This window comes from Leptosomus discolor, chromosome 4, assembly GCF_034619465.1.
Source record: "Leptosomus discolor isolate bLepDis1 chromosome 4, bLepDis1.hap2, whole genome shotgun sequence".
Classification (NCBI taxonomy): Eukaryota; Metazoa; Chordata; class Aves; order Leptosomiformes; family Leptosomidae; genus Leptosomus; species Leptosomus discolor.
Window position 1 is genome coordinate 51,459,957 of NC_141394.1, and position 24,417 is coordinate 51,484,373.

A 24,417-nucleotide genomic window follows, 5' to 3' on the forward strand; every position below is an offset into this window, starting at 1 on the left:
ATAACACAAGAAGAAAAGAGAATCATACTGAATCCTGCTAAGGTTCAAACTTGATCAGAATATTAAATATTGAGAAAGTTATTCTTAAACATACAATCAACACAGGAGATTTCGAAGCATCTATCATAAGATTAAAACATAGTTATCTTACTAACGGCACTAAGGATTAGATTTCCCACCATTAATAAATGTAATCATAAGTTGTAAATGTCATGGTAATTTTTTTTATCAGATTTCAAAAGCAAAACACTGCTCAACTGACTAACTTCAAAGTGGTTTGAGTTCCCACAGCACCTGTTGACGTCAGTGGTATAGGGAGCAGAACAACTAATGAGGATTTATTCAATGATACTTAGCATAGGATATAAGATTATTCCTTGTGAAAAGAACAAGATTTTCTTCTTAATTCTAGAAATACACCTGACTGTATATGTTTGTATATCAAGCTCTCCCACCCAAATTAAAAAATAAAAAAGAGTAAAGGTTAGGAAAACCTAAGTTAATGCTGCTTTGGTATCTTCGTCTGAGTTTCAGGGATTACCGTATACCTGTTGAGTCCTACCAGAGAATGTCACTTACTAGAGTTGTTTGTACAGGTAACTTTCTTCTGTAGATAAAACGAAAAATTGACAAATGTTAGGATTGACTTTTCAAAGAAATTCTGTCGTTGAACTAGAAAAATTATTTTAGAGTTGAAACAGTAAGAACTTTGACTTTAATTACTTGCACGCACCCCCCCACACACGCAAAAAAAAAAGGAAGATTTAGGCAGCATTTAAGTATCACAAAGAAAAAATGCATATTGGAGGATTTATAAGGTTCTAAGTGTTGTCAATTAGGTCATGAAGTTAAATACAATTATGTTTCATTAAATAGCCTAATGTTGAACACTTCAGGCAGTTTATTTAGAAAAATGTGTTAAGGTGTTTTTGAAAGAGTAAATTACTTTCTAAAATCACTTGAAAAATATTGTTGTCTTTTGTGTTTATTCAAAAGTAATTTAATTAATTTGGGATCGTTCTTTCTAATGTCTGAATAACCATCTTGTCTTGAAATCAGATTTCATTAGTAAACTATCTTATAATGAGGCTATAAAACGCTGGTTTCAAAATTTTATGCTTTAAATCCCAAGGGCCCACTTTAGGTTAACCCTTCCATCATCCCACAGAATGAAGGGAAGAGTGTTAGATTTCTGAATGAATGAGCATATCTGAAAGGCTTAGACAGAACAACCTCTTATCCCAATTCCTGTATCCCTAAAAGGCTTCTTGCAGCATAAGTACAAATCTGCAGCCAAATAATAAAGCTATAATGAGACAACTATGCTTTACTGTCTAAAGCTGAAAATATTCAACATAGATTTCCCAATGGCATGTGAAAGTTGTATGATCTGTGCAATCTCAAGAAAAGTATTTTAAGAAAAATGTCCCAAAGGGTAAAAAGAAATAATTCTAGCTTTGTGGAAAAATAAAATAACAACATTTTTTTTTTTTTGTATAGTATTTCTTTGAATTCTGTCCAACAATTGTGTGATCCCTTTAAATTCTTCAGCAAACACATGAAAGGTGCTAAGTCCATGTGATTTGGATCAGTCAGACTGCATTACTCTATATGACATGATATGACTGATGAAACCTGGCAAGGTGTCATAATGTCAAATGTCAACCATAAATTTTTTTTAGGGTATTTTTCTGAAGCCTGTGTTTTGATAATCATGGTGCCTTGGGGTGAATATAGGAAAGGAGTTACAGAAAAACAGAGAAAACAAAAAATTAATATCAAAATATCAAAAAGCAAAATAAGCTATGCTTATTTGGAGACAAAACTCTCACATGTAGTTAACTGTGGTACTACAATGAAAACCTTATTTTAAATCTTGCTTAGCTGTGAATAGTGTCTCTTTGGAAACACTTCACTGTGAATGGGTCCAATAAATAATACATTTTGGTAATTAATCTTCTAAAGCATGTCCATTTCATGAACATTTATAAACCACTGTGGCAATGTGGGATTTATTTTATATTATTTTTTCTTAATTCAGAAGAATGTTTTTGTAATGCACAGCTTTAAAAAGCAATCTATTGTAATGCAGTATAAGAAATTATTGATTAATAAAAACTTGAAAAATTATGTTTACAGTTTTGATTATTTTTGTAGCATTTTTTTTGTAAATTTTTATATAGGCAGCCTATTCCAGGGAGAAAGATACAGTAGAAACAAGCTAGTAATCCAGATATCAATATATTTCCCAGATCAAAAAAATATGGAGTCAGAAGCAGTACTTTTTGTTTTAGAGATATTGTAGCTATGTTTTCCCTATTATCAGTCTCTCACTTTAAAATTAGGCAGTTGGCTGATTTAATTTAGACTTCTTAGTCTTCCGTCATTACTTTTGCTTTTTCTTTTAACTGTGTTCTCTCTTTTCTACTTTATCATTCAAGGAAAGAAGAAAAAAGATTCAACCTTTGCTTTGTTAGAGCTGATAGAATTGCAACTATTGCCCCTTTGCACAGGGATGCGTCCTACTCCCAATTTTAACATGTATCATAAAGCTTTGTAGGGAGGGAAGAAAGGCATGATGAAGTAAACATATTGCCAAAGAGGTGGGAAACAAGCAGGAAAAAGGAGCTGAGTTTTTGGTGGGCTCACAGGTTCCTTTCTGGACATGATTAAACCTTTCTCCATCCCTTATATTCACCCTGTCCAAATAAATGGACAGCATCTATAGCATTGTTGAGCCTTCTTCACTACCCCTGCAGTTACAGAGCAAGAGTATGTGTTTACTTCTGTTATTTAAATCTTAATAAAAATTTTCCTGTCCTATGCTTTTATTTCATATTTCTTTTAATTGCGATATGATCTCTCTAAAATATTCTTGTAGCAGAACTTGAAGATACTATATTGGTCACACTCATCCATGAGAATACAAGCGTATATCATGACTTAGTTTTGTCCTACCAGAGTACTTTTGAGAACACAGATTAAGGCGGCCTAGCTCAGTACACATTTTTCTGAGTGTCCTGGTTTGGGCTAAATCAGAACTAATTCTGGTTTAGTGCTTTAACTTTTCAGTTAAGTCTCCTCTAACTAATGGCATTTTCTGAAACAGCAGCACGTTTTTCCAGACAGTGACTGCTTCTAGCAGTGATAAGGCCTGATGTTTATAGTTCGTACCAAGGAATGGTGTGCAAAGAGGCCCTTGCTTATACTTGTTCTTGTAGCGACCGAGGTCACTGCTAAATCTTATTCTCCGTGTTGGGGTGCCGGGAGTGAAAAGGGTCGCAAGCACGAAAAAGGTCGCACCTGCAGGGAGAAGCGAACCAGACAGGTGACCCAAACCTGACCAACAGAGTATTCCATCCCTTATATGTCATATTCAGTATAAAGCTGAGAGATCACGAGGGTCTTTCTCTCTTCTTCAATGGCCGACATCCGAAGAAAACTCTGTCTGTTCTTCTGTCATCGACCCCAATCCGTGCATCCCTGAATCCAGTGCCTGAGTCCACCTCCTGCATCCGGTTCCTGTCTGCTGGGAGTCCAGCCTGGGACTGCCCCAGTGCCAGCCCTGCAGCGTGGTGGTGACGTATCGTCATCAGGGTGGGGGGAGTTGGGTTTGGTACTGGTTTTGTATCTATTTGTACATATTGTATAGATTTCATTATTTCCTTATTCTTATTATTATCTTTTCTTTTATTGTTATTGTTTCATTAAAGCTGTTTTAGTTTTCTTTTCCAAACCGTAAAGTATCTCTCCCTTGTTCTCTCTCTCCTTTTCCCTTTTGGGAGGGGAGAGGGGTTAGTAGAGAGCGTCTACTGGCCAGCCCAGCCTCAAACTGTGACACTGAGACACTGCTACAAAAGAAGGTTCTAATTGTTCCTGTAAAAACTTTCACTGTATGTCTCTGGTAGTGTGGTTTGTCTTCCTCTTTTTTCTTAAACCAAACTTGTAGTTAGCAGCTGTTTAAGTACTAAGCAAAGTGGAGGTCGTCTAGTTATATTCTAAGCAAAACACCTTCTTTCTTGGACAATGTAATCGAGTTGTTTTCTCCTGTGACTTTTGAGGTGGTTTGCTCAGTTAAGGCTAAAAGCACATTATCATAAATATTTTTTTATTAAAATTACAATGTTTTATCTGAATTGTATAAACATTTTGATTTTTTGAAAAGAGAATTTATCTCTGTGGTTTTGGAAAGAGAAGAGACTGCAGTTTAATTCTTGTATTGTCTCCTACACATTCTTCTGATCTATGTACTTCATCTTCATTCAGACTTGGCTATAGTGTTCTTTATTTAACCGTGATTTTACCTCTGACTCTTCTTCCAAGACCCATAAAAACAGTAGCGTATTTTGATTTGTTTCAGGTTTAGGTACCTTCTAAATCAGTTGTACTTGCATATGTAGCTTTTTGATTAATCATGTTTAAAAATGGGCAAGACAAAAATGGATTTGCAAATTAAACTACATAGGTCTTCTGTCAGAAGCCATTGCTGATCTTGTCAAAAGCAGTTACATTTTCTATACAGCTGTATCACTTTTTCTAAATAACCCAGTCTAGATTGTTTGGAAAATATTACTCACCTTTACGGAGAAGTAATTGATTTTGTTTTCTATTACTTTCTTAACTGCTTGCTTATTTTCTTTCATCCCTTATTGCTGCCTGTCTGAGTGGTATAATCTGTTTTAGCACAGGACCTGAAGTCCTTTCTAGATAAAACTGAATTTTGTTATAATGATAATTAATATGTTAGTAGTGATATTTTTCCTCTAAAAATAAATAAGAAGCTAATTAAAAACTTCTCAGTTAATGTTTTACCGAGATTTAGTAACAGTTCTATAGAGTTCAACTGCTTCCATAATTTATTGAAACACAAAACTTTTCAGATATATGGACCTCCACGTCTGTAGTGTGTGAGCTGATATAATTAGCTGAAGATGACTTTGGTTCCATATTTCAAACATAATAATAGATCTCATTGTGGGAATTGCAGTTGATTTGTAGCAGTAGTAGGGGAAACAAAAAGAGGCATAAAAACTTTGCAGATCATTATGACCTCCTATGAGCCTTCTTCCTTGTCAAATAGCAAAGTTATGTAGAAAGACAGAAGTTGGAGAAGGACAGGAGATAGTATACTTCAGTTTTAATGGAAACTTTCTCAGATTAATAGCAGGACATGTGGAGGTCAAATCTACTTTGACACCAGAACAGTGCCAGAGAAAAATCTGTGAAGGGCTGCAAGTATCTTTTTCTTTACACTAAAGTATATGCTTATAGTGAGTTCAGTGTGGCTTTGATCAAAGTCATTTACTTCATTAGATGAAAGATGAGAGCCTTGATGTATCAAGGTAACTTCAGAAGATACCTACATACTTACATTCTAATAATATCCAGAATTAACATGCAGAGGAGTGCATCAATACCTCGGTTTTGATTTTAAGATTATGCTGTTGGACTGTGATTCTGCAGGTAATTGAAATATAGAAAGGTCTTCCAGAGTAGTTAAAAGGAAATGATAAAGTAGCGATATGGCTTATGGCTATAATAAGGAAATATGACAGAAATATGAAGAAATATATGTGAATTGCAGATTAGGTTGGAAAAGTAGAAATTAAATATTTATAAGTACTGAAATGTAGACATATAAATGATTATTTGATATATGTTGTTAGTACAATAGGTGTATATCTGTTGCCTTCAGAGACTGAATAGGAATTTCAGTATGTATGGGAAAGAAGACCTTGGATTTGCCATGTTCGGTTTGTGGATTGTCATTCAAGACGGATGGAGTTTGTAGAGTGAAGTGGCACAAGATGAAGGAAACACTTAATCAGTTTGAGCTGCCTTACACAACCAAATTATGTGACCACAGTAAAACTACTGTATTTGATGTTGTAGTAAAAACTTAAACCTTTAAGCAGATCTGCCAGACTCTCAGTACCCTGAATGCTGAATGAACCAGAATTCTTTCATCATCATCTGTCAGTAACAAAAATGCATTACATATATAGAATTTCTGTGTTTTCTTAATAACGGCTACATTAATATGTACTCCAAAATGTACTGGATGAATAAAGTGTCTCATAAGCTTATTTAGATCTTAAGGAAGCACTTAATGTCCAGATTTGTCTGTATGAGAGCTCTGATTGAACGATAATGTTATTTCAGGTGTCTAACCACTTGGCAACAAAGCAACCTGTCAGAGCATTGTTCTTGAGGTACAACTATAGAGCTGATTACAAGCATAGATATGTGAACTCCAAGCTGTCTATGAACTGGAAGTTTTACAGGCAGGCTAAAAGTGGTAAGACTGAATTAATAAATTTCTTATCTAGGACATTGTACAAATAGGTATAGATCTTCTAGTTAAGGGTAGAATACATCCATTTCAAGCAATGTGTACTTACATCAGCCTGCAGGTGACTGTGTAGATTGTTGGAGGACTACATTGACCGAAGGATAGTAAGTTTGTTTGCAGAAGAAATATGTTTATTTTTGGCACTTGAACAAAAACATGTCAAGGAACAGAATGATTGGTCTCAGGAATGTGTGTAAAGAGAAAGAAGCCTTGATAAAAGAAGTTTTTCTGAAAACAGAATAGACCCAAAAGCAAACAAATGTCCAAGCAATTCTGGCAGCGCAGGAAAATATGTTCAATTTCTTACAGCCATTCCTCCGAAAAGTATTCGACAAGGCTATTCCGTAGACAGAGACCTAGAAGGAGCCAGATATAGTCAGACAGGAGAAAGGAAAAGGAAGGGGGAAAAAATCCCAGCAAAATTACACTATTTTGATGTTTAGGTAGAGGAATCATCCTCTACCTAGGGAGTCAACCATTCCATAATCTATGCTTTCGGAATGCCTCTCCTTCCATGTGTGGGTTTTTTGGGGTTTTGGGGGTTTTTTTTGTTTGTTTGTTTGTTTTGTTTTTGGTTTTTTTGGGGTTTTTTGGTGTTTTTTTGTTTTGTTTTTGTTTTGTTTTGTTTGTTTTGTTTTGTTTTTTCTTTTCTCATGATAACATCAGTTATAAGAGAAGACAGATTTTAATCCTTCCCTGTCCTCTGGTCTACAATCTATTTAATTCTATTAAAGGGGGCCTATATTTTTGAGCTGACTCTCTACTTGTCTGAGCTTTTCCTTTGCAGAACCTGGCCAGCAGCTTCCCAAAGTTAGTGAAGAGAGTATTTGCTCTGTTCTAGTACAGGGTAGTATTGATCCAGAAACTGATTCTAACTTCCAGATTGAATCTGGTTTTCAGGTTGAACCTTTGATGCCAAGATTAAGTTACTGGGTATTTGTGACAAATGTAAGAATGAATGTTTATCTGCATCATATTCCATATTTCCTGTTGAAGGACTGTACAGGGTCCAGAGATGCAGTTTAAAGTAGTTTTAGTTTTGAAGAGTCTGAATTGCACAATACTAGGCAAATGCACATGGCTTATGTTATGTAAGGGTCAAAGCCCAGTGGAAAATTGCCCTATTATTAGTAAGCTGAGATAACTCTTAAATCAAATGGAATCAGCTTGTTTGGAAAATACGCACTAAACTTGATGCAGGAACTGGGTATGAATTTGGTTCATATTTTGCAGTAAAATTGTAACTCTTAAAACCTGAGCTAAGCCTGAAACTTACATGCCCTCAGGCTTTGGTAGTTTTGAAAATACACATTTAAATTACAGCAGTCAGACCCATCTCTATTTTTAAGATATAGCTACTCACAGGAGGGAAAGGTGAATCATAAAGGAGCTCTAGCATTCCCATTTTCTTTTTTTTGCCTTAAAGTACTTGTGATTTATTTCTGCCTGGAAACAAAATTCTATTGTTGGAGATAAGGGTTAGGCTGCAAAGCACTATAGGATTTAGGTTCAATGAAAAGAATATTTGGCTCCAAATACTTGTCCTATAATGATGATACTACAGGCCAAAAATATCTTGCTTTGTCCTGGAACATTATTCTCATTAGATGCTAGAAGATGAGATCATTTGGATTTCAATTTGTAAAGCCTTCAGAACAGGAGGAATACTACTACATTTTTCCCAAACAATATACAGATGTACCTTTGACTGTGAGCCATGTAATACATGTCAGAACTGCACTTTGTTTTCTCCAAATCCTATCTGAAACCGCTACCACTACAAAGTGGCTTTTTTATCTTTATCTGATCTTAAGGCAAAATTTTTACTCAACTTTCACTACAAACTAAGGTATTTAGTAGCTGTAAACTGCATGATGAGATTATACAACAATATATCATGACATATATCATACTCTCAAAACTTATGTGAATGAATGAGAAGATCTTGACTCTCAATTTAGGTAGAAAGTAGCAGAATGAATGCAGAAATCCTCACAAAGAGTTACCGTTTGAGGCTGTGGCAGTCACATTTGAAACAAATCTTTACTCAAAGGAAAAGTTAGCAGTTTTCCACCAGTGACGTCTTGGACTTCACTGTTGTCTGTAGATCTATTTATAAAGCAGGTTTGCAGTCAAAGCTGTGAAAAACATAGATTCAAATAATTTCTGCTCTGCAATACATCTCAAAGCTTATTCACAGCAGACTCCTATAAGCTAGGAATAATTTCACCCACAGGAAGCAACTCCAAAAAAATAATTATATCACCCACAAAAATATGGCCTGCAGCCTTCAGCCTACATTCTGAATTTTAATTCCTATCCTTATTGTGGCTAATGACGAGTTTACATTTCACAGTGTCTGACAGCATTAAATTCAGCACACCAAGACATGAACATAATAAGCCATCATTTTGGCTCTAGAAAAATATTATCAATGTATATAGGACTTTGTATTTGAATTAAAAGTATATAAAAATGTGCCTCAGCTCAAGGTTCAGAAAGTACAGTGTGTATGTGGTATGAAGATTAAGAAGTGTAGATAAAAATGTATGAGAATTCAGAACAGGTAGTGTAAATTCCAGAAGGAAGAGTAGCAAAACCCAACATATATTCTATAAAAGAAATTAAATTATGTGTGGTAAGAGTCATCTCATAATCAGAGAATGAAGCAAAAAACCTCAATATCCAGGCAGAAATGGATGCATGTGAAGAATGTATAACTGCTCTGAGATTCAAAATGTGAATGGATTTATAGTTCATGGGTACTGATGAAAGGGCAAAGAACCTATGTTGTAATGTTGACCAGCAAACAAAAAAGATTATGTGGATGAAGCTTTTTAAAGACAAAAAACAATCTTCTAATGCACAGTACCCCCTTCAAAGGACAGCATTTTGGAGTGTTTAGGGGCCTTTTGTTTCTTTTAACTACAGAGACAAACGTCTGTTAGGAAACAAAAATCGAGACATAAACTATACAAAAGTTTTACAGATTATAAGGATGACAGTGTTGAAAAAGTAACTTAAGGAGTGCTACTGGTCAGTGGGGAAGAACTGAGAATGTGAAGGTGGAAGGATATCTGAAAGAGCAAGCACCATGTAATGAGAACATCCCCTGTTTGAAAGTTACAAGGAAAAGACAACAGGAAAACAAAATCAAATTGACTTCCAGAGGTCAATTTTAAAACCTCCAAGAATCCATAAGTAAGACTCACAGAGTTCTCAGGAAAAGAGTTAAGAAGGATTTTGGATCACAAGCTGAAGAGCATCATGTGATGCAAGAAAGTCATCATATGAAGCTAGAATGTGTAAACAGGAGTAGAGCCTGCAGATCTTCTGCTCTACTCAACATTAGCAAGGTCCCCTCTAAAATATTCAGTCCGTCGTTCAGTAAACAACTGGATAGTCATGAGATTGACTAGTTGTCCATGAGAATGATCTCTGAGGGAAGACAGAAGATGGTGACGTTTAGCTTGAAGAGAAGAATATCAAAGAGTATATGGTATCAGTCACAAGGCCTTGTGAAAAGGCCTGTTGAAAAACAAGGGATTGTCTCTATCAATTTAAAAAAGAAAAACAAGAGGTTTTGATGGAAAAAATAGTGAAACACTGGAATAGTTTGGCTGTAGGGAGTGTAGAATTTCCTTCATTTTCTTCCAGAGAACAAATTATACCAACATCTGTTGAAGATGAGATGGTTGATCCTGATTTGGTTTTGAACTTAATGATTACAGCAAGGCATGAGCCTTAGAGGAGATCAGTTATTTTCTTTTTATCTGTAGTCGCAACCTAACTAAAGTAAATTCAATAAAATTTGTTCTTTCTAACCTTAGGAGTAATGCCCTACTCTTTGCAGCTGTCACTATTATAGGCAGGCATAATTCTCATAAGTTTCTGTTGTTTAAAAGAAACCTTTTCTGTATTAATTTTATTTTAGATGTTGTGTGTAGCTGTATTATTCACATAGAATTGTTTATTATTTTAAATAATTTTAAATGCTAAATATTTTTTATTATTGCATTTTAATACTTTATGACTAACTAGTATTTTGGGCTATTTTGAACTTTTATTTATCAGAACAGTCAGTCACTAAAGGAACCCTGCCTCATACTTCAATTTATACCAGAAGTTATAAAAAGTTCTTTCCATAAAAAACAAGATTTTTTTTTGTGGAAGAATCATTTAAAGTTGATAAATGTAATGCGCATATTATTTACTAAGACCTTATAGAAAATATGGAATTAGTAGATTATGTGAGGTTTTAATATAAACACTTGCCAAGACTAGATGGAGATCACAGACAATTTAACAAGGTCAATCAGGTTTCAGTAATGTCTAGAAGGTGCTAGCATAACAATATATCGTTGTTGCTCTACAGGCAACACTGAGAGAAGAGTCAGAATTCTGGTAGAAATTTGCACTAGAATAATTCTTACTCACACAAATTAGACACAATCCTTGTCAGTGTAGTTTTATTTATAATCTTTAAGGGGGTTTTTTAGCTATAAAACATTGTTTAGTATGAAAAAACAGATGGGTAACATGACCAAAAAGGTAGAACTCAGTATACACATTTGCACCTCGCTCTTAATTTTTATCTCTAACTATACTGCTCATGAAACCTAGCAATTGCAAACCTCTTATTTTGACTTTTCCCTAAAAATGTTTCTGTTTAAGCTAAATGTAAAGTCTTCTTTCCCTTTTATGAAGTAAAACTATAGTAAATAATTTTATTCCTTTCTTAAGATTTTCCTTTTCATTAAGCAGAGGAACACTGAGTTCTCTGTAAATCCTGGCCAAGTCATAGCACAATGAGGCATTATGAGAGAGGTGAAATATCCCTCTGCTGTAGAAGGAGGGGCATGCATCCCCAACCGATATCCAGCAAGTAATGTTTGTACAGAATCAGCACATACTTTCTTCTCTGCTGCCTTTCAGCATGTGCTTTCAGAGACAGGCAAGCCATTTGCCAGCTCCATTGTCTGCAGTTCTTCACATATGCTTAACACCTTTGCTCTGGCTTGTTCCAGGGAAGTCCTTCAGAGTTCTCATCCTTTCCACATGGCTGATGATCAGTCACAGGTTGACTATTTCTGTCAACCAGTGACTGGTCAACAGCTTTATTTCTTTACCTCGGGAATACCTTTGTTTCTTGGAAGACCTGTCATTAAGATGAGCACAAGATTCAAAATTCTTCCATCTACCAGCCAAACTGGTTTTTCTAGCAGGCACTTCTCCAGGGAGAAGCCTCCCTTTTCTGAGATCCGGTCATCAGAAAAGAATCTCAAGTCTGAATAGTATATTGTATGTGGATGCAAACAAGTTTTCCCCTTACTTGAAATCTAACTAGACGAAATCTAACTAGGCATAATCTAGCATGAATGGTCTTGAAACTAGTGATTGCATTGGTGTAGAGTAGACCCTGATCTAACCGAATTTGCCTTGACTCTCAGCAGCTGTGATATGTGATACTGTGTTTATGCCTGTTCAGACACTCTTGGCTTAGAAACACATCCTCCATAGACCTTCTCCTACTTTGTCTTCTGTTGTAAGCAATCCTGAAGCTTTTTCAAACGGGCCTTGCAGATCCAAGTGAGCATCCTTCTTGGTGAATCACTCTCAATTTCTTCTGACCTCAGCTAATCTCTTTAAGGAATTAATTTCTTTCTTAGAATTTAATTCCTAAATTTCGGTGTCACCTGGTTATTTAGGTCCAGATAAACTGATTACGACAGGGACAGTAACTTTATGGTCATAGGACTGACATAAGGGCCCCTGACAACCTGGCTTCTCCAGATGTATGAATATCACCAGGCTCAGACAAGTTTCTAAGAACAGAACTAACACATTTTTTTAAAGTTGTGTTAACCTGTTCTGTTGTAGAAATGGGTGGCTTTCCAGTTGTGAAACGTCTGTGAACAAATTGCGTTTCTCTTGTATTTAACTGTTTGAATTTCAGTAAACAATTTTTGATCGTGATTTGATCAGGATTTCTTTTTTTTTTTTTTTTTACACGTTAGGATTTGAAAAACAAGCTTTTTTGACATACATCAGAAGTATGTTTGTTTCATTTTTAGATAAGCTTAATCCTTGGAATTCAGTTGCCTGTGAAAGACTTGTGATTAAAATTACAAGATTTATTTTTCTATACTCATTTTCAAAACATTGTGATAGAAAACATACTACTCAGTAATTTCATTCTATAGAAAATTTACCGAAAGCAAATATAAAACAGATGATGCTTTTTCTCCATCCTTGCCAGCCCCCGTCAACTGGAACTAGTAGCCTGGAGCTTGAATTGAAATCAGTTTAAGGTTTGCCTTTTAATTGTATTGCAGCAAGAACGAGCCCTGAATGAATAAATTAAATTGAGGCTTAACTTCACGAAAGTTTTTTTAAAGGAGCTATGAATTATATAGATTGTTAAAATGTACATTTTTCTCACTCATGGTTTGTCATTTTAGTTGCCTCATTGGTTTAAGTACTTTTACATTTTTCAGAGCTACATTGCCAATCCTTTGGGTGTGAATTTGCAAGGCAAATAACTAAGCATTCTGGCAGTAATCCTACAGAACATTTAAATGTTGCTTGTATTTTTGTCCTATGAGTTGTACCACTGAAGCTAAAGCATATGATGAGAAGCTTTGCAAGACTGGAGTAAAAAATAGTTAGTAGGATCTTGGACCATGGCTGAGAATTTTCTGAGTTACTTCGTTTCCTTCTGCACTAATTAGTATCCCTATTTATTAATTTATAAATAATTTAACAAGGACCTCCTCATATTTCATATTTATATTCCTTGGGGAAAATTTATCTTTCCACTTTCCTTCTCTACTTTTCAATTAATCTACTTTTACTAGCATATACTTTATGCTTGATAGATTTCTGAAAGTCAATCTCATTTATTTCATTGACTGTCATTTCTAATTTTTATTATTTTTTCCAAAAGTGTTAAATCTTATTCTTTTTTTACATTATCATTTTATACTGTACAATTGTGCATAACAGTGTGCAGTTAATATTACATTTTTTCTTTGATTCATCTCCTGACAGTTAACTATCTTCATTTTACTTAAACTGAGGTACAGAGTTTTGGTATATTCTATTCCAAACCTAGGAGATCAGTGGTAATCTAGGAATTCAGACTTTTTGGTTCCTGTTTGAATAAATGCTGTCATAATCAAGTGTACTGGTCCAAACTGTATGCCTTGATGAGGTGGGCATTCCTAGGTATGATACTAAGCAAAGTTAGTGCCAAACTCAGTGTTTTGAAACAAAAAGCAACACTACAAAGCACTGTTGTTTTACAGGATTAATTCACAAAATGGCATTAGAATTCTATGAACGGAAGAACACACAATAAATGTGGCTGATTTTGATCATATCTTGGCAAATTAAAGCTTCCATGGTTAATCACATTGACATTCTAAAATAACACTATACAGCTACACTTCCATCTTACTGGAGAAAAAACGAAAATAGTTTACCTTTGGCCATAAAAAGGGACCATACTTTTGTCCTTTATTTCCTTCTGTGTACAGTTCCTCTTTGCAGAGTGTATTTCCCATACTTCTGGTTTAGAAGTTACTTTTGGTTTGTATTTTCAGTTTCACTTTAAGTAAGATTCTGTACAGTCAGGGGAAGATGAGAAAGCTGCATGAATAAGCACACTTCACTACAAGAAGGGATAGGATGAATGAGCTTAGCAAGGTAAAGCAACTAGAGACCTCTGCTTTCAGAAATCATACTGTAGTTGGTAGCCCATGCTAAAAACTAAGTGCCGGTGTTTCCTGATGGTGTATGTTATATTCATAGATAAATTGAAGTGAATATGCATACCATACATTTTACTGTTTTGATACATGAAGACTACTTGTATTGATCCTGTCAATACTGGTATCAGTAATGGGTATAGTGGGATATATTTATCTAGCTGTTCCAAGTTAGAAAGCGTTAGAATTCAATTTTATGGTAATTATTCTTTAGCAAATAACTTGTTTTTTATTGAAGCTATTAGCAGGTTTGTAAAAAAATTTGAAATATATTTTCTGCACATGCTAGAAAAAGACTGCTAGAGCATAAATCTAAGCACACACAATCAAGCACACAAATGCCTTTCAGTTCTTCCAGGCAGCCTTATTCCTTTACATATGTCAAAATGTCATTTAGCTCAAGTAGAGACTTTGCCCTTAAGTCATCATCATTCTAAACCAATCTGATACATAAGGTGGGATAGAAGTGATGGCAAGTACCACAGGTTACACCACTTACCATGTAACAAGGAACAGTGCTTTTTCATGTCCTTTTTCTGCACCACTTTCTCCAAGCCGAGTATGTTGCGGTGGTCAAAGGTCTAGATACAGCAGCACATAAAGCTTTGAAAGTACTTGGATATCATGCTAAGACACAAGATGTATCCAAGATCACAAAGCAAAATACTGACAGTAGCCAAATCCTAGGTTCACTTGAAAAATTCCTTTCACAATTTCTTATCAAAAGCATGAGGTGGGATTGGTAGTTAAATGTGAATTTCTTTACTTTTTAACATCAAAGAGAAATACCTTTTTAAAAAATATTTATTTTCCTATCAAGCAAACCAGTTGTAATATTTTTGCAATTTTTATCTTAGCAGCATTACCACATGATGGACTACTTTTTTTAATTTGTTTTTACACTCACAGTGTGGAGCAGAAAAAACGCAACAGATAAAATATACTGTGCGGAAAGAATATTTATCAACAAGTTAGTTTCATGTTTTAGCTGTCAGGACTGTTTTCAGACTTTTTATAGTTGCAATTTTTTTTCTTCTCACTGTTGCTCTTGGCCTTGCCTCCCTGATTTATATTTAGTTTTAGGATGAAAGCAAAAGACCAATTAGAATTTCTGAATTTGAATTTTTAATGAAAATACTGTATTTTTTTTTTTCTTCATGACAGCAAAACTTACAGTAACTGAAAACAATTTCATTTTGGCAAAGCATTAATGTGAACAATTAGTAGAGATATTAAAAGGAACTTTTAGTACAAAACAAAGAAAGGAGCAGAGGGAGAATCCTGCTGAAAAAAAAAGAACATACTACTTACAGTGATGAGATATCTAGAGGCCAGAGGGAGACTAAAGGACAAGGAAGGCTGAATCTAAAAGACATAAATTCCTTTGGAAGGTTCAAGAATATAAACCTTTCCCAATAAGTTTCTCTTCAATGAAAGCTGAAAGGTTGGATTGGTAAGCATCATCAGTTTGCTAACTGGATACTATAGAGAAATACCTCTTAGAGTTGATCTAAAGGAAATGCAAAAGAAGAAAGTTTTCTTTTTTTGTCTCTTAACCTATCTCTGAACCTGGTAAGGTCTTTTGTTGATAGCTGGACATAGGGAATGTATTCTTTCTCTAATTTTAACTTAAAAATGGTAAAGCAAAAGAATTGATTTAATGATGACTGTCAAATTGTAGCATGTTCTGTTCTGTATATGTGACAATCCTGGTGCCCAGAGGTGCCTATTCTGTTCTGAAAGTGCCTACAGTTTAATGTCAAAGAGGACATGAACAATGGGTTTCTCTGGCAGCTGACCACACTGAATTTTCATGCAGAAGTAAAGCCTACTTTGATTTTAGCCAAACATGCTTTGGTATGTAGAAAGGCAATGAAAAGTGTCTAAACCTTTAAAGTCTTACAGTGAAGTTATGACAAGTGTATTGCAGCAGTAATGAGAGCATGATTTTTGAGTCTCTTCTGACTCACAAACAGTAAAAGAGCAAAGACTAGACCAGGGTTATGTCACAAGACTCACAGCAGAGCTGGGCTGTTACAAGGTTTGCCAGGTAATCTGAATTGTGCTTGTAATCTTAGTCCTGATACTGCTCCTTGGTGACATAGAAGGGAGTATTGAGACTGGCGCTGATAAATTACTCTGTGACCAGCTTAGTCCCATCTTGAAAATGGAGTGGTAGATCTAGCAGTAAATTACTGCCATAAACCCTCTTCCCGCAGCCTCTGCAAGGTATGTGGTGACTCTTGAGGCTCTTGCCTGCAAAAAAATCTGTCTTTGGCAAAAGATTTGTATTTCAGCCAACTTTAGCATACTTCAGTATGCTTTAGTATACTGTCCTTTCCTGCAGAAAATGTGCTGTCTTTCCTGTGATTAATACAGATCACACACAGGCATGTATTTGCTAACTTGACCATTGGTGGTTTACAGTCATCGCAGTTGGCTGATTCAAAATACATCTGCTTCCATTTTGTTGCTAAATTAAAAGCTTTCTTCACTGCTATGCTGACTTGAAGGTGGCAATATTAAGTGACAAAATTACTATTGCACATTCACCCTCTCCCACAGCTGCAGAATTTCTATTTAAAACTGCAGTAAAGACTTATCTAAGTTAGGTCATTTGCCCTTTTGCATTGCAGTAATGCCAGGTTTGAATGTGCTGTATTTGCCTGAGTAACTTACTTCTAGAAAAAAAAAACCCAAAACATTAATAAAGAGCAGGAATAAAAAGACAGTCATAGTCGGTGACAATCAAGATAACTAGTTGTAATATCAAATAGAAACTTTTTAACAACCTTGTGAGGAGCTGATACTGTAGCTTCATTTTGTTTCTCGCATCTGCAAAAAAAACACATGTATTACTTTCAATAGATGGAGATACTAACATTTTTGTTTCATTTTGGTCTAATAGGCATCAAAATGCATTATATTAACATTTCTCTGTTTCAGCATTGTAGAAATATATGTGAGTATTCTCACATTTTTCATTTTTTCATGAATTCAAAAGTATTTGTAGGCATTTTACACAGTGCCTTTTTAAGTACATACTATATACTTGCTTATGATATACTTTTTGTATGTTTACTTTTGCCCTCTACAGGGTGCACAAATGCGCCTATTTAAAGATCTGTTTATAATTTATCAATGGCATAAAAATGCTATGGTAGAGCTATTTTAAAAATCCGGATAATAGTCCTGCTGCTTTGTGCTTCTTTTTGCATAAATAAAATGATTTACTTAATTGTAAGAATGCAGCAGTAATTATCACATAATCATTACAAGTTTTCAATGTGCCACAGTAGTGGCAAATTAGAGACAGGAATAAATGCACGTTTACATATGGCATAAAGGACTGGCCACTAAAACCTATATAAGGCACCCTATGGGTCAGTTTTAATGCTAAGGGTAACATAGATGACTTCTGATACAGCTAAGGTGAGATTTCCCAACAAATTTTCCCAATTTAGATAAAATTCAGATGTGTCAACTGCTGATCAGACGTTGAAGGCAAAAACTTCCAAGGTGCTTACGTTGTATGCATTGTTGCTCTAGTCTCAGTCTGGTATCAGTAGTTAACTAACCTCTGGAGATGCCAATTTCTCTTTTTTTTTTTTTTTTTTGGCAATAGCTAAAATATAAACAATCTGTACTTCTGACTTAGGCAACTAATGAGATGTCTAGGCTTAATGGAGAAGCTCCCGAGAAATTCCTCTGAGCTTTTGACTTTTCAAAATCAAACCATTTATTTATGGAATACTTAACTGAAGGGCAAATGCCCTTTGTTTTTATCAAAAGCTAATCATTAATTCTTTTGGTTTAGAGCTTTTTGAAGCAAATTGGATAGACATTCCTGGATAGGTTTTGTAAGTAGGCAGCAGTACATTGTGGAATTTTAAGAAAGTTTTGAAATGGGAAATTATCACTGATTGTTCTAGGAATTAGGTGAGAAATAATTTTCTCATTCTCTTATTTTTCCCCTTCAGGGGGAACATTTTTCCATAGTATTCTGTTCAAATGCATAACACTTCTCTTTCTGTAAAAATCAAGATAAAATTATAAGGTAATTTGATTAACCTCGAAGTTAAAGCCTTCAGTTTGTACTTGGGATATCCAAGTTCATGTTTCATTCTTTTACGTCCCAGCTGCGTCCCCTGGTTATGAAGCTATTGACCATTGTTTGATAGTCCTTTCATTCATTGACTCATTTATTTTTCATCAAGGAAACAGTAATTCTGTTTTGTAATTGACTAACTGTGCATTAAAGCATAAGCTTGAGTGTTCCAAATCCTAGGGTTATCTTCTACAACAAAGTGGTTTGGTCTATTAAATTAAAAATTAAACCTATTCAAATTCAATTTTTTGAATGTAGACAAGGACAATTTTGCTCTGTTTTCCACTATTGTGAACCCAGAATAATTTACACCATTTTAAGAAAAAAGCAAATCCAGCCTGTCATAGGTATCTAGGAAAAGATAATGTTTTTTTGATTTTTAGGGATTATTTACTGAGAAAAGTAAATGTGAGCTTTAAATCTATTCATATATCCAGCTGTTCTAACTTTTCAAGGAGACTGTATCACTTCAGGCAGAAAATGGTTGTAGTTAATAATTTTTATTGTCATGTTTATCTCCATCTGTCATACATCATAGGGGAAAAAAGTAAAAGATGTGAAAATTATTATTTTTAAAGCTTGTTCTTTGTAAGTTCTTTATATATTTTTCAATTTCATTCATGTTTTGATGAAATATTCAGTTTTAATGTAACTTCTCAGCAGTTTCATTTAAATGTATTGACTTTTTCTCATCCCAGAAGTAGTATTTAGAATAGCCAGTTCCAATTATTATTTCGATTATGCTGCTACTACGCTCAGTCCAAATTTTATTCAAATAGATTCGCATTTTCAGCAGACACCAAGTGGTGTCCAAACACAGATTTTGGATGTGAACCTTCAAATAAAATATGTGTATGAGCAACTGAACACATAGGCATAATCTAGTTTCATTTTCATTGCAAGCAAGAGGCGTCTTAACTCCCCACCATTAGAAAGCCATGTTTCAAAAGTTTGTACTCAATAGAAGTTAAGATGATAGTTAAGAAGATAAATACTGACTGTTGCAGTTTTGCAAGTATTTCCTGGAGCTGCGATTTGCTTTGATCAAAATTTATCACACTGAAGATGCTGTATTTTAATTTATTGGGGAACTCATGCTTCTTATCTAAATGAAAGGCTTGGTAGAAGTCTTCCTTTAGTAAGCTTTCTATACAGAAAATATGCATCAAGCATTAATCATGTTCAAGGGCCTTGAGTAATGAATTGCAATCATTCATCTTAGAATGTACTTTTCAGTAAGGCTTACCTCTGAAGACTTCAATGTTCATGCTTTAGTTTACAAGCAAACAGCTGCACCTAGTCAGGCCATACCACAGCTTTCTACCTAAAATATACTTTGAATATGGTCACATCAGTATCATATTCGAAACCTTCACTTCAGCTTTGCTGCTAAGGGACTCCTCAAGACTGAAATCCCAGCAATCATACCAATCATGTTTTCATAAAATAAGCTACTTATTTTCATTTTAGTTATGTACACCTCCATAGCAAAAATCCAGTTGTATCATGCTTTTTTTAAATACAAATACCTAGCTAAATTACAGTTCAAGCCAGTTACTAAAATGGAAAGTCTTGAAGAGCTGAACAATAAATATATGGTCCAGAAGTTGCATTCTGGATCCTTTGGGTTTCTAATCAGCCCAAGATAAATTATAATAACTGGTTTTTTAAAAAAAGAAACAACAAGCATATTCTGTGGTCTTTTTATGACCATTGATCTACCTAGTTGAGCATTTCTGTTATTTTCAGTCTGGCAGTGGTCAGTTCTTCCAAGGTCTTAGTGTTGAACAACAGCTAGCTAATCTCGCAAAGGCATTTTTAAATTTTAGCTGTGTACATATGGTAAAAGACTTAAGAATTGGGGAGTTTTTAATTGCTATCAAACTTTTAGAACAAAAAGTCTATGCTTTCAAGGTCTCTTCAGTGGTAAAGCAATCTTGATTAATTACTCATATTTCTCTGCGAAACCTGTGGATGCTTTAACTTAATAATGAGTTTGCAATGAGTAAAATCACAAGCTTCAAAAATGATAAATATTTTACAAACTCTTCTTTAAACTCTCTGACTAGGAGGACAAATTGGCATTACAGTCTAATACTTGCATAATCTTAGCACTTCATCTTATAGTTACTTGAAATTTCTGAAAAATCTAGAGAAAGATCGAGGCAGTAAGATTCAGCTGTGCCTGTGACGCTGCAATGCCATATAATTTGTACACATCAAAATGCTACACAATTTCACTGTCAGTATATTTGAGGTGATTTGCTTACAGGAATGATGCGAAGGAGTGGGATAATTCTAAAATGGCTCATTTTTCACAGCAAAATTTATTAGCTTTTGATTTTTGGCTCATCAACTCTTTAGCCAGCATTCTTTTCACAAAAAAAAATTAGCTCTGCTAATCAATATGCTCAGCTGTTGGTCTCTTCATGCTAGTCAGTTATTAAGTCACTGAAAGGTAGCAGTGTTGTTGTGTGAGCTAACTCAGAAATTATAAAAAGGTTATTTACTGGTTAAATAAATGACAAAATTCCCTCAGCATGCACATACATAAGCAAATATAATCTGGCGCTAAATACCAATGTTGTACTTCCATTGTTTTTATGAAACTTGTCATTTCTCAAAGGCTGAATTTCAGGAACCAGTAAATTGAGCAGCAATGAGTAGTTCACACTGGTCTCTCTGAATTTGGAATAGTCAGTTTCAGTGGAACACGTGACTAGTTTTTTTTGTAGCCAAAGGGTCACTGTGATTTGCTCTGTGACAAAAAAGTATGTGTTAAAGGTCTGGTGTTTATAAATCTGCTATGCATAAAGAGGTACCTCTACAAATACAGAACTGGACTTTTGGCCTTTTTCGCTGACTCATACAACTTCATTTCCTAGGTTTTCCCCAGCAACCTCTATAGCAACTGGTATTCTTTGACCAGTAGTTTGCCTTCACAGATGCCTCTGTCTTAGCAAAGTTTTTACTTAACTCGTTCTCTTCCCCTGGAAGCTGGGGTTGGGAGTAATTTTGTTCAGTTACACTTACAGTTTTGATTTTATATCCTTTGCACATAGTCTGTGCCCTTGCTATTATATTTCCTCTGAAAGGTTCACTTTGTATAGCTATCCATTCTAACTCATGTTCCTTTGAATTCAGTTCCCTAACTACTTCCTTTTGAGCTGTGCTTGAAAGGGCTTGAAGGTTCAAGTCTTTTCTTTTTATTCTTTTTTTGTATTCATTCATATCTCTCTAGAATTTCACTCATCTCAAAGTATGTCTTGGTTATGATCCTGTAAGTCAGGGAATAGAGTTAATAGATCCTTGTCTTATTTCTGTAAAAAACAAAACAAAACAAAACGTTTTAACATTGTAAATTATTAAATCCCTGAAGCGTATTTCTTTCATCAAGAAAAAAATCATGCCATTCACTTTGAATCTTGATTTATATTGTTATATTTATTATTCATAGAAAGGTATGTTTGTAGCACCATTTCCCAAGCAGTACTGAACTACATGATCTAACTTTCCCATCAAAGCACTACAGATTTCCATATAGTAAATTTAAAAAAAAAAAAAAAAAGAATACTTTCCTATAGCCTTTCTTCTGTTCTGCATTTTTCAGTAATGCTGATCGTGTCTTTTATTTGCTGTACAATCCCTTTCTATTTTTCTTGCTCCTCTGTTTAACTGCTGGAAACATGTCGGTAAATTCTGGCTGGCTGATCTTTTTCACCTTTCGTACTAAAAACAAGTTAATTTTAAGTGCCTGCTTTTCTTCCAATATAAAATAAAAGGAAATGGAGATATTCTTGAACTTGTTGACAGCATATTTTTTGAGGATAAAGCATTTACCACAAGAACTGTTATACTTTCACTTTTGAGGCAGTATGAGAAGCAGAAAACTTATGTGGGTTTATATCTTCAGATAGCAAAAGGAACATGTTTGGTTTGGTTTGAGTTTTAATTATATTTTACTTCATTATGTCAGTTTATCCTTAATTCTACCTGCCTGGATTTTCAGTCTTCTTGGACAAACTTGGTCTTCCTTTCCAAGTTTCTGCTTTGTAAGGGGAGAAATCCCTTCTCATCTTTTAAAGAAATGCTATTGAAAGTAAGGAAATACCATCGCTGGCTGAGAACCAGCTGTTATTTATCTTTTGTTATCTTTGCTTAATATTATCTTTGGCACTTCTGATTGATTTAGTGTATGATGCATACTACAATGATGTTTTATACATCTTCACATTAATTCTGCTCTTTCAAACATTACAGCGGTGGGCTTCTCATAAGTAAAGACTGGCAATTCTACATCCTGCTCAGGTATATCTTCATATCCCATTGCCACCTTCAAAAATGCAAAAAGCCCTTGGCCTTGAGACTATTTAATTTTGCTGATGAAAAAAGGTGAACGGGATCTGGAAGGATACTCTTTGATTTCTGATATTCAGCTCCCGTATAATTTCTTACGTGCCATTGTAGATGTATTTTGAGTGTCAGAAAGCTGGGCAATACAGACATGTTATTCCTGTCTCTTAAAGGTAGCAGAATTGCAAGGCAGTGTCAGATTTAAAAAGCAGATTCTGCACAGCACTTCTGTAAATACTTTTAGGTAAAAATGTATGCTGTATTTTCCCTCCTGTGGTTCTCCGTAACATGCAGCAAAGTTTGGTTATAGAAAGTGGATTTGGTTGTTTTCTTGTGAATCTTCAAAGCAGCAGTTGTAATGAAATTGTTTTCAGTATGCTTTGTCAAGATATTTGTAAAGCTTATAGATTGCTGGAGATAAAAACCCAGGACTTGACTCCATTACTCTCAGAAATCCCTTCTTCCTCTCTTGCGTACTCCATACCAGTATTTTACAATGAAGAGAGTTTTTTCTGTTTTTTCTCTTTTTTTCTTTTTTTTAGATGAAAGCCGAGTTTAGAGAATGACTACCAATGATGATTTTCTGACAGCGATTTAGTTTAATGTTTAATTAGTTTTTTTGGCTTCTTGCTCAGGATATTTTCTTTTTAACGTGGAAAGTGGTATTTTCAATTAAATATTCCATAGCCTCATTCTGCTTTCAAATCCTGTTTAACGATCAGTTTAATAAATGTTACTGGTTTACTGCAAATTGTCTAAATATCTGTCTCTGTTACCAGACAAAATTTCTGAAAATACTTGTGAAATATTTAAATAAAATATTTAAATAATTGAAAATACTTCATTGTATTTAAAATATTGTAATGATTAGAGTGGTGCCTCTGTTCTGTCGAGCACTTTTTACACAGCTACTGTGAGATACTGTTGGTATATTTTTAAGTTTACTCAAAATTCAAGGCTCAGAACACAAGAAAACTTTTGTTGAAATATGGCAATTAATCCCAGAGTATTTAGTAATCAGCTATAATTATCCCCGTTTCCTTGATCTTATTTCTAGTAATAGAAGGTAAATGCATTACCTGTTTTACAAGTGTTTTTATTCAGTTCTTTCATCTTTACTGGTGGATCTCTGCGGGAACTTTCACACAATGGTTCAAGTGTATCACACAATAGTTCTAGTCTATTTTCATCTCACAGTGCCCAGTACACCATCTTCAGAGAATGAAAGTAAATGTAAAAGCTTACAGGCACAAGGATATTGTTTGGGTTTTTTTTTTAAAAAAAAGCCAAAGTTTGTATAAGTGGAAGACAAAAATAATGGCATTGGACAAACCAGTAAACAAAAATAGACATGATGATAGGGTTCCGGGGAAAAAAAAACTTTTGAGTGCTTAAGAGCGTGGGTAGGCTATTGCTATCTGTTAAATGTAAATTGAGTGGTATAAAACACTGTTATGCATTCAATTCTTGTATCTGAGAGTTAAGAAAAATACTGATTTTATAGTGCTGTTCACAACATGTCAGTTTCTTGAGTTTTCTATTATTTCAACAAAGAACTTGCTGTAAATGGATCTTTATTAGTTTCTTTGGTCTTTTTCTCATTCTCTTTAAAAAAATGCATTTAAAAATGGATTGTGTAAATATGTCTTTTTTTGAACATTTATTTGAACTTTTTACAGAACCCTAATTTTTTTCATTGAAAAGGAGTTTTTCAATGAAAAATTTTGGTCATGTAATTCAAAATGTGGAATTATCATATGCAATTTGAACTTAGTAGTGGAAATTAAAATTCAATAGAGAATCAATTCAGTTTTAGGAAAGAGTTAGCCATTTTC

General features: G+C 34.5%; 1 protein-coding gene across 1 annotated transcript in view; it reads left to right on the forward strand.

Annotated features, from left to right (window-relative positions):
* The window catches only part of SGCZ (sarcoglycan zeta), a 228,132-nt gene that overhangs the window by 178,050 nt on the left and 25,665 nt on the right, over window positions 1-24,417 (forward strand). The gene's annotated exons all lie outside the window — the stretch shown is intronic.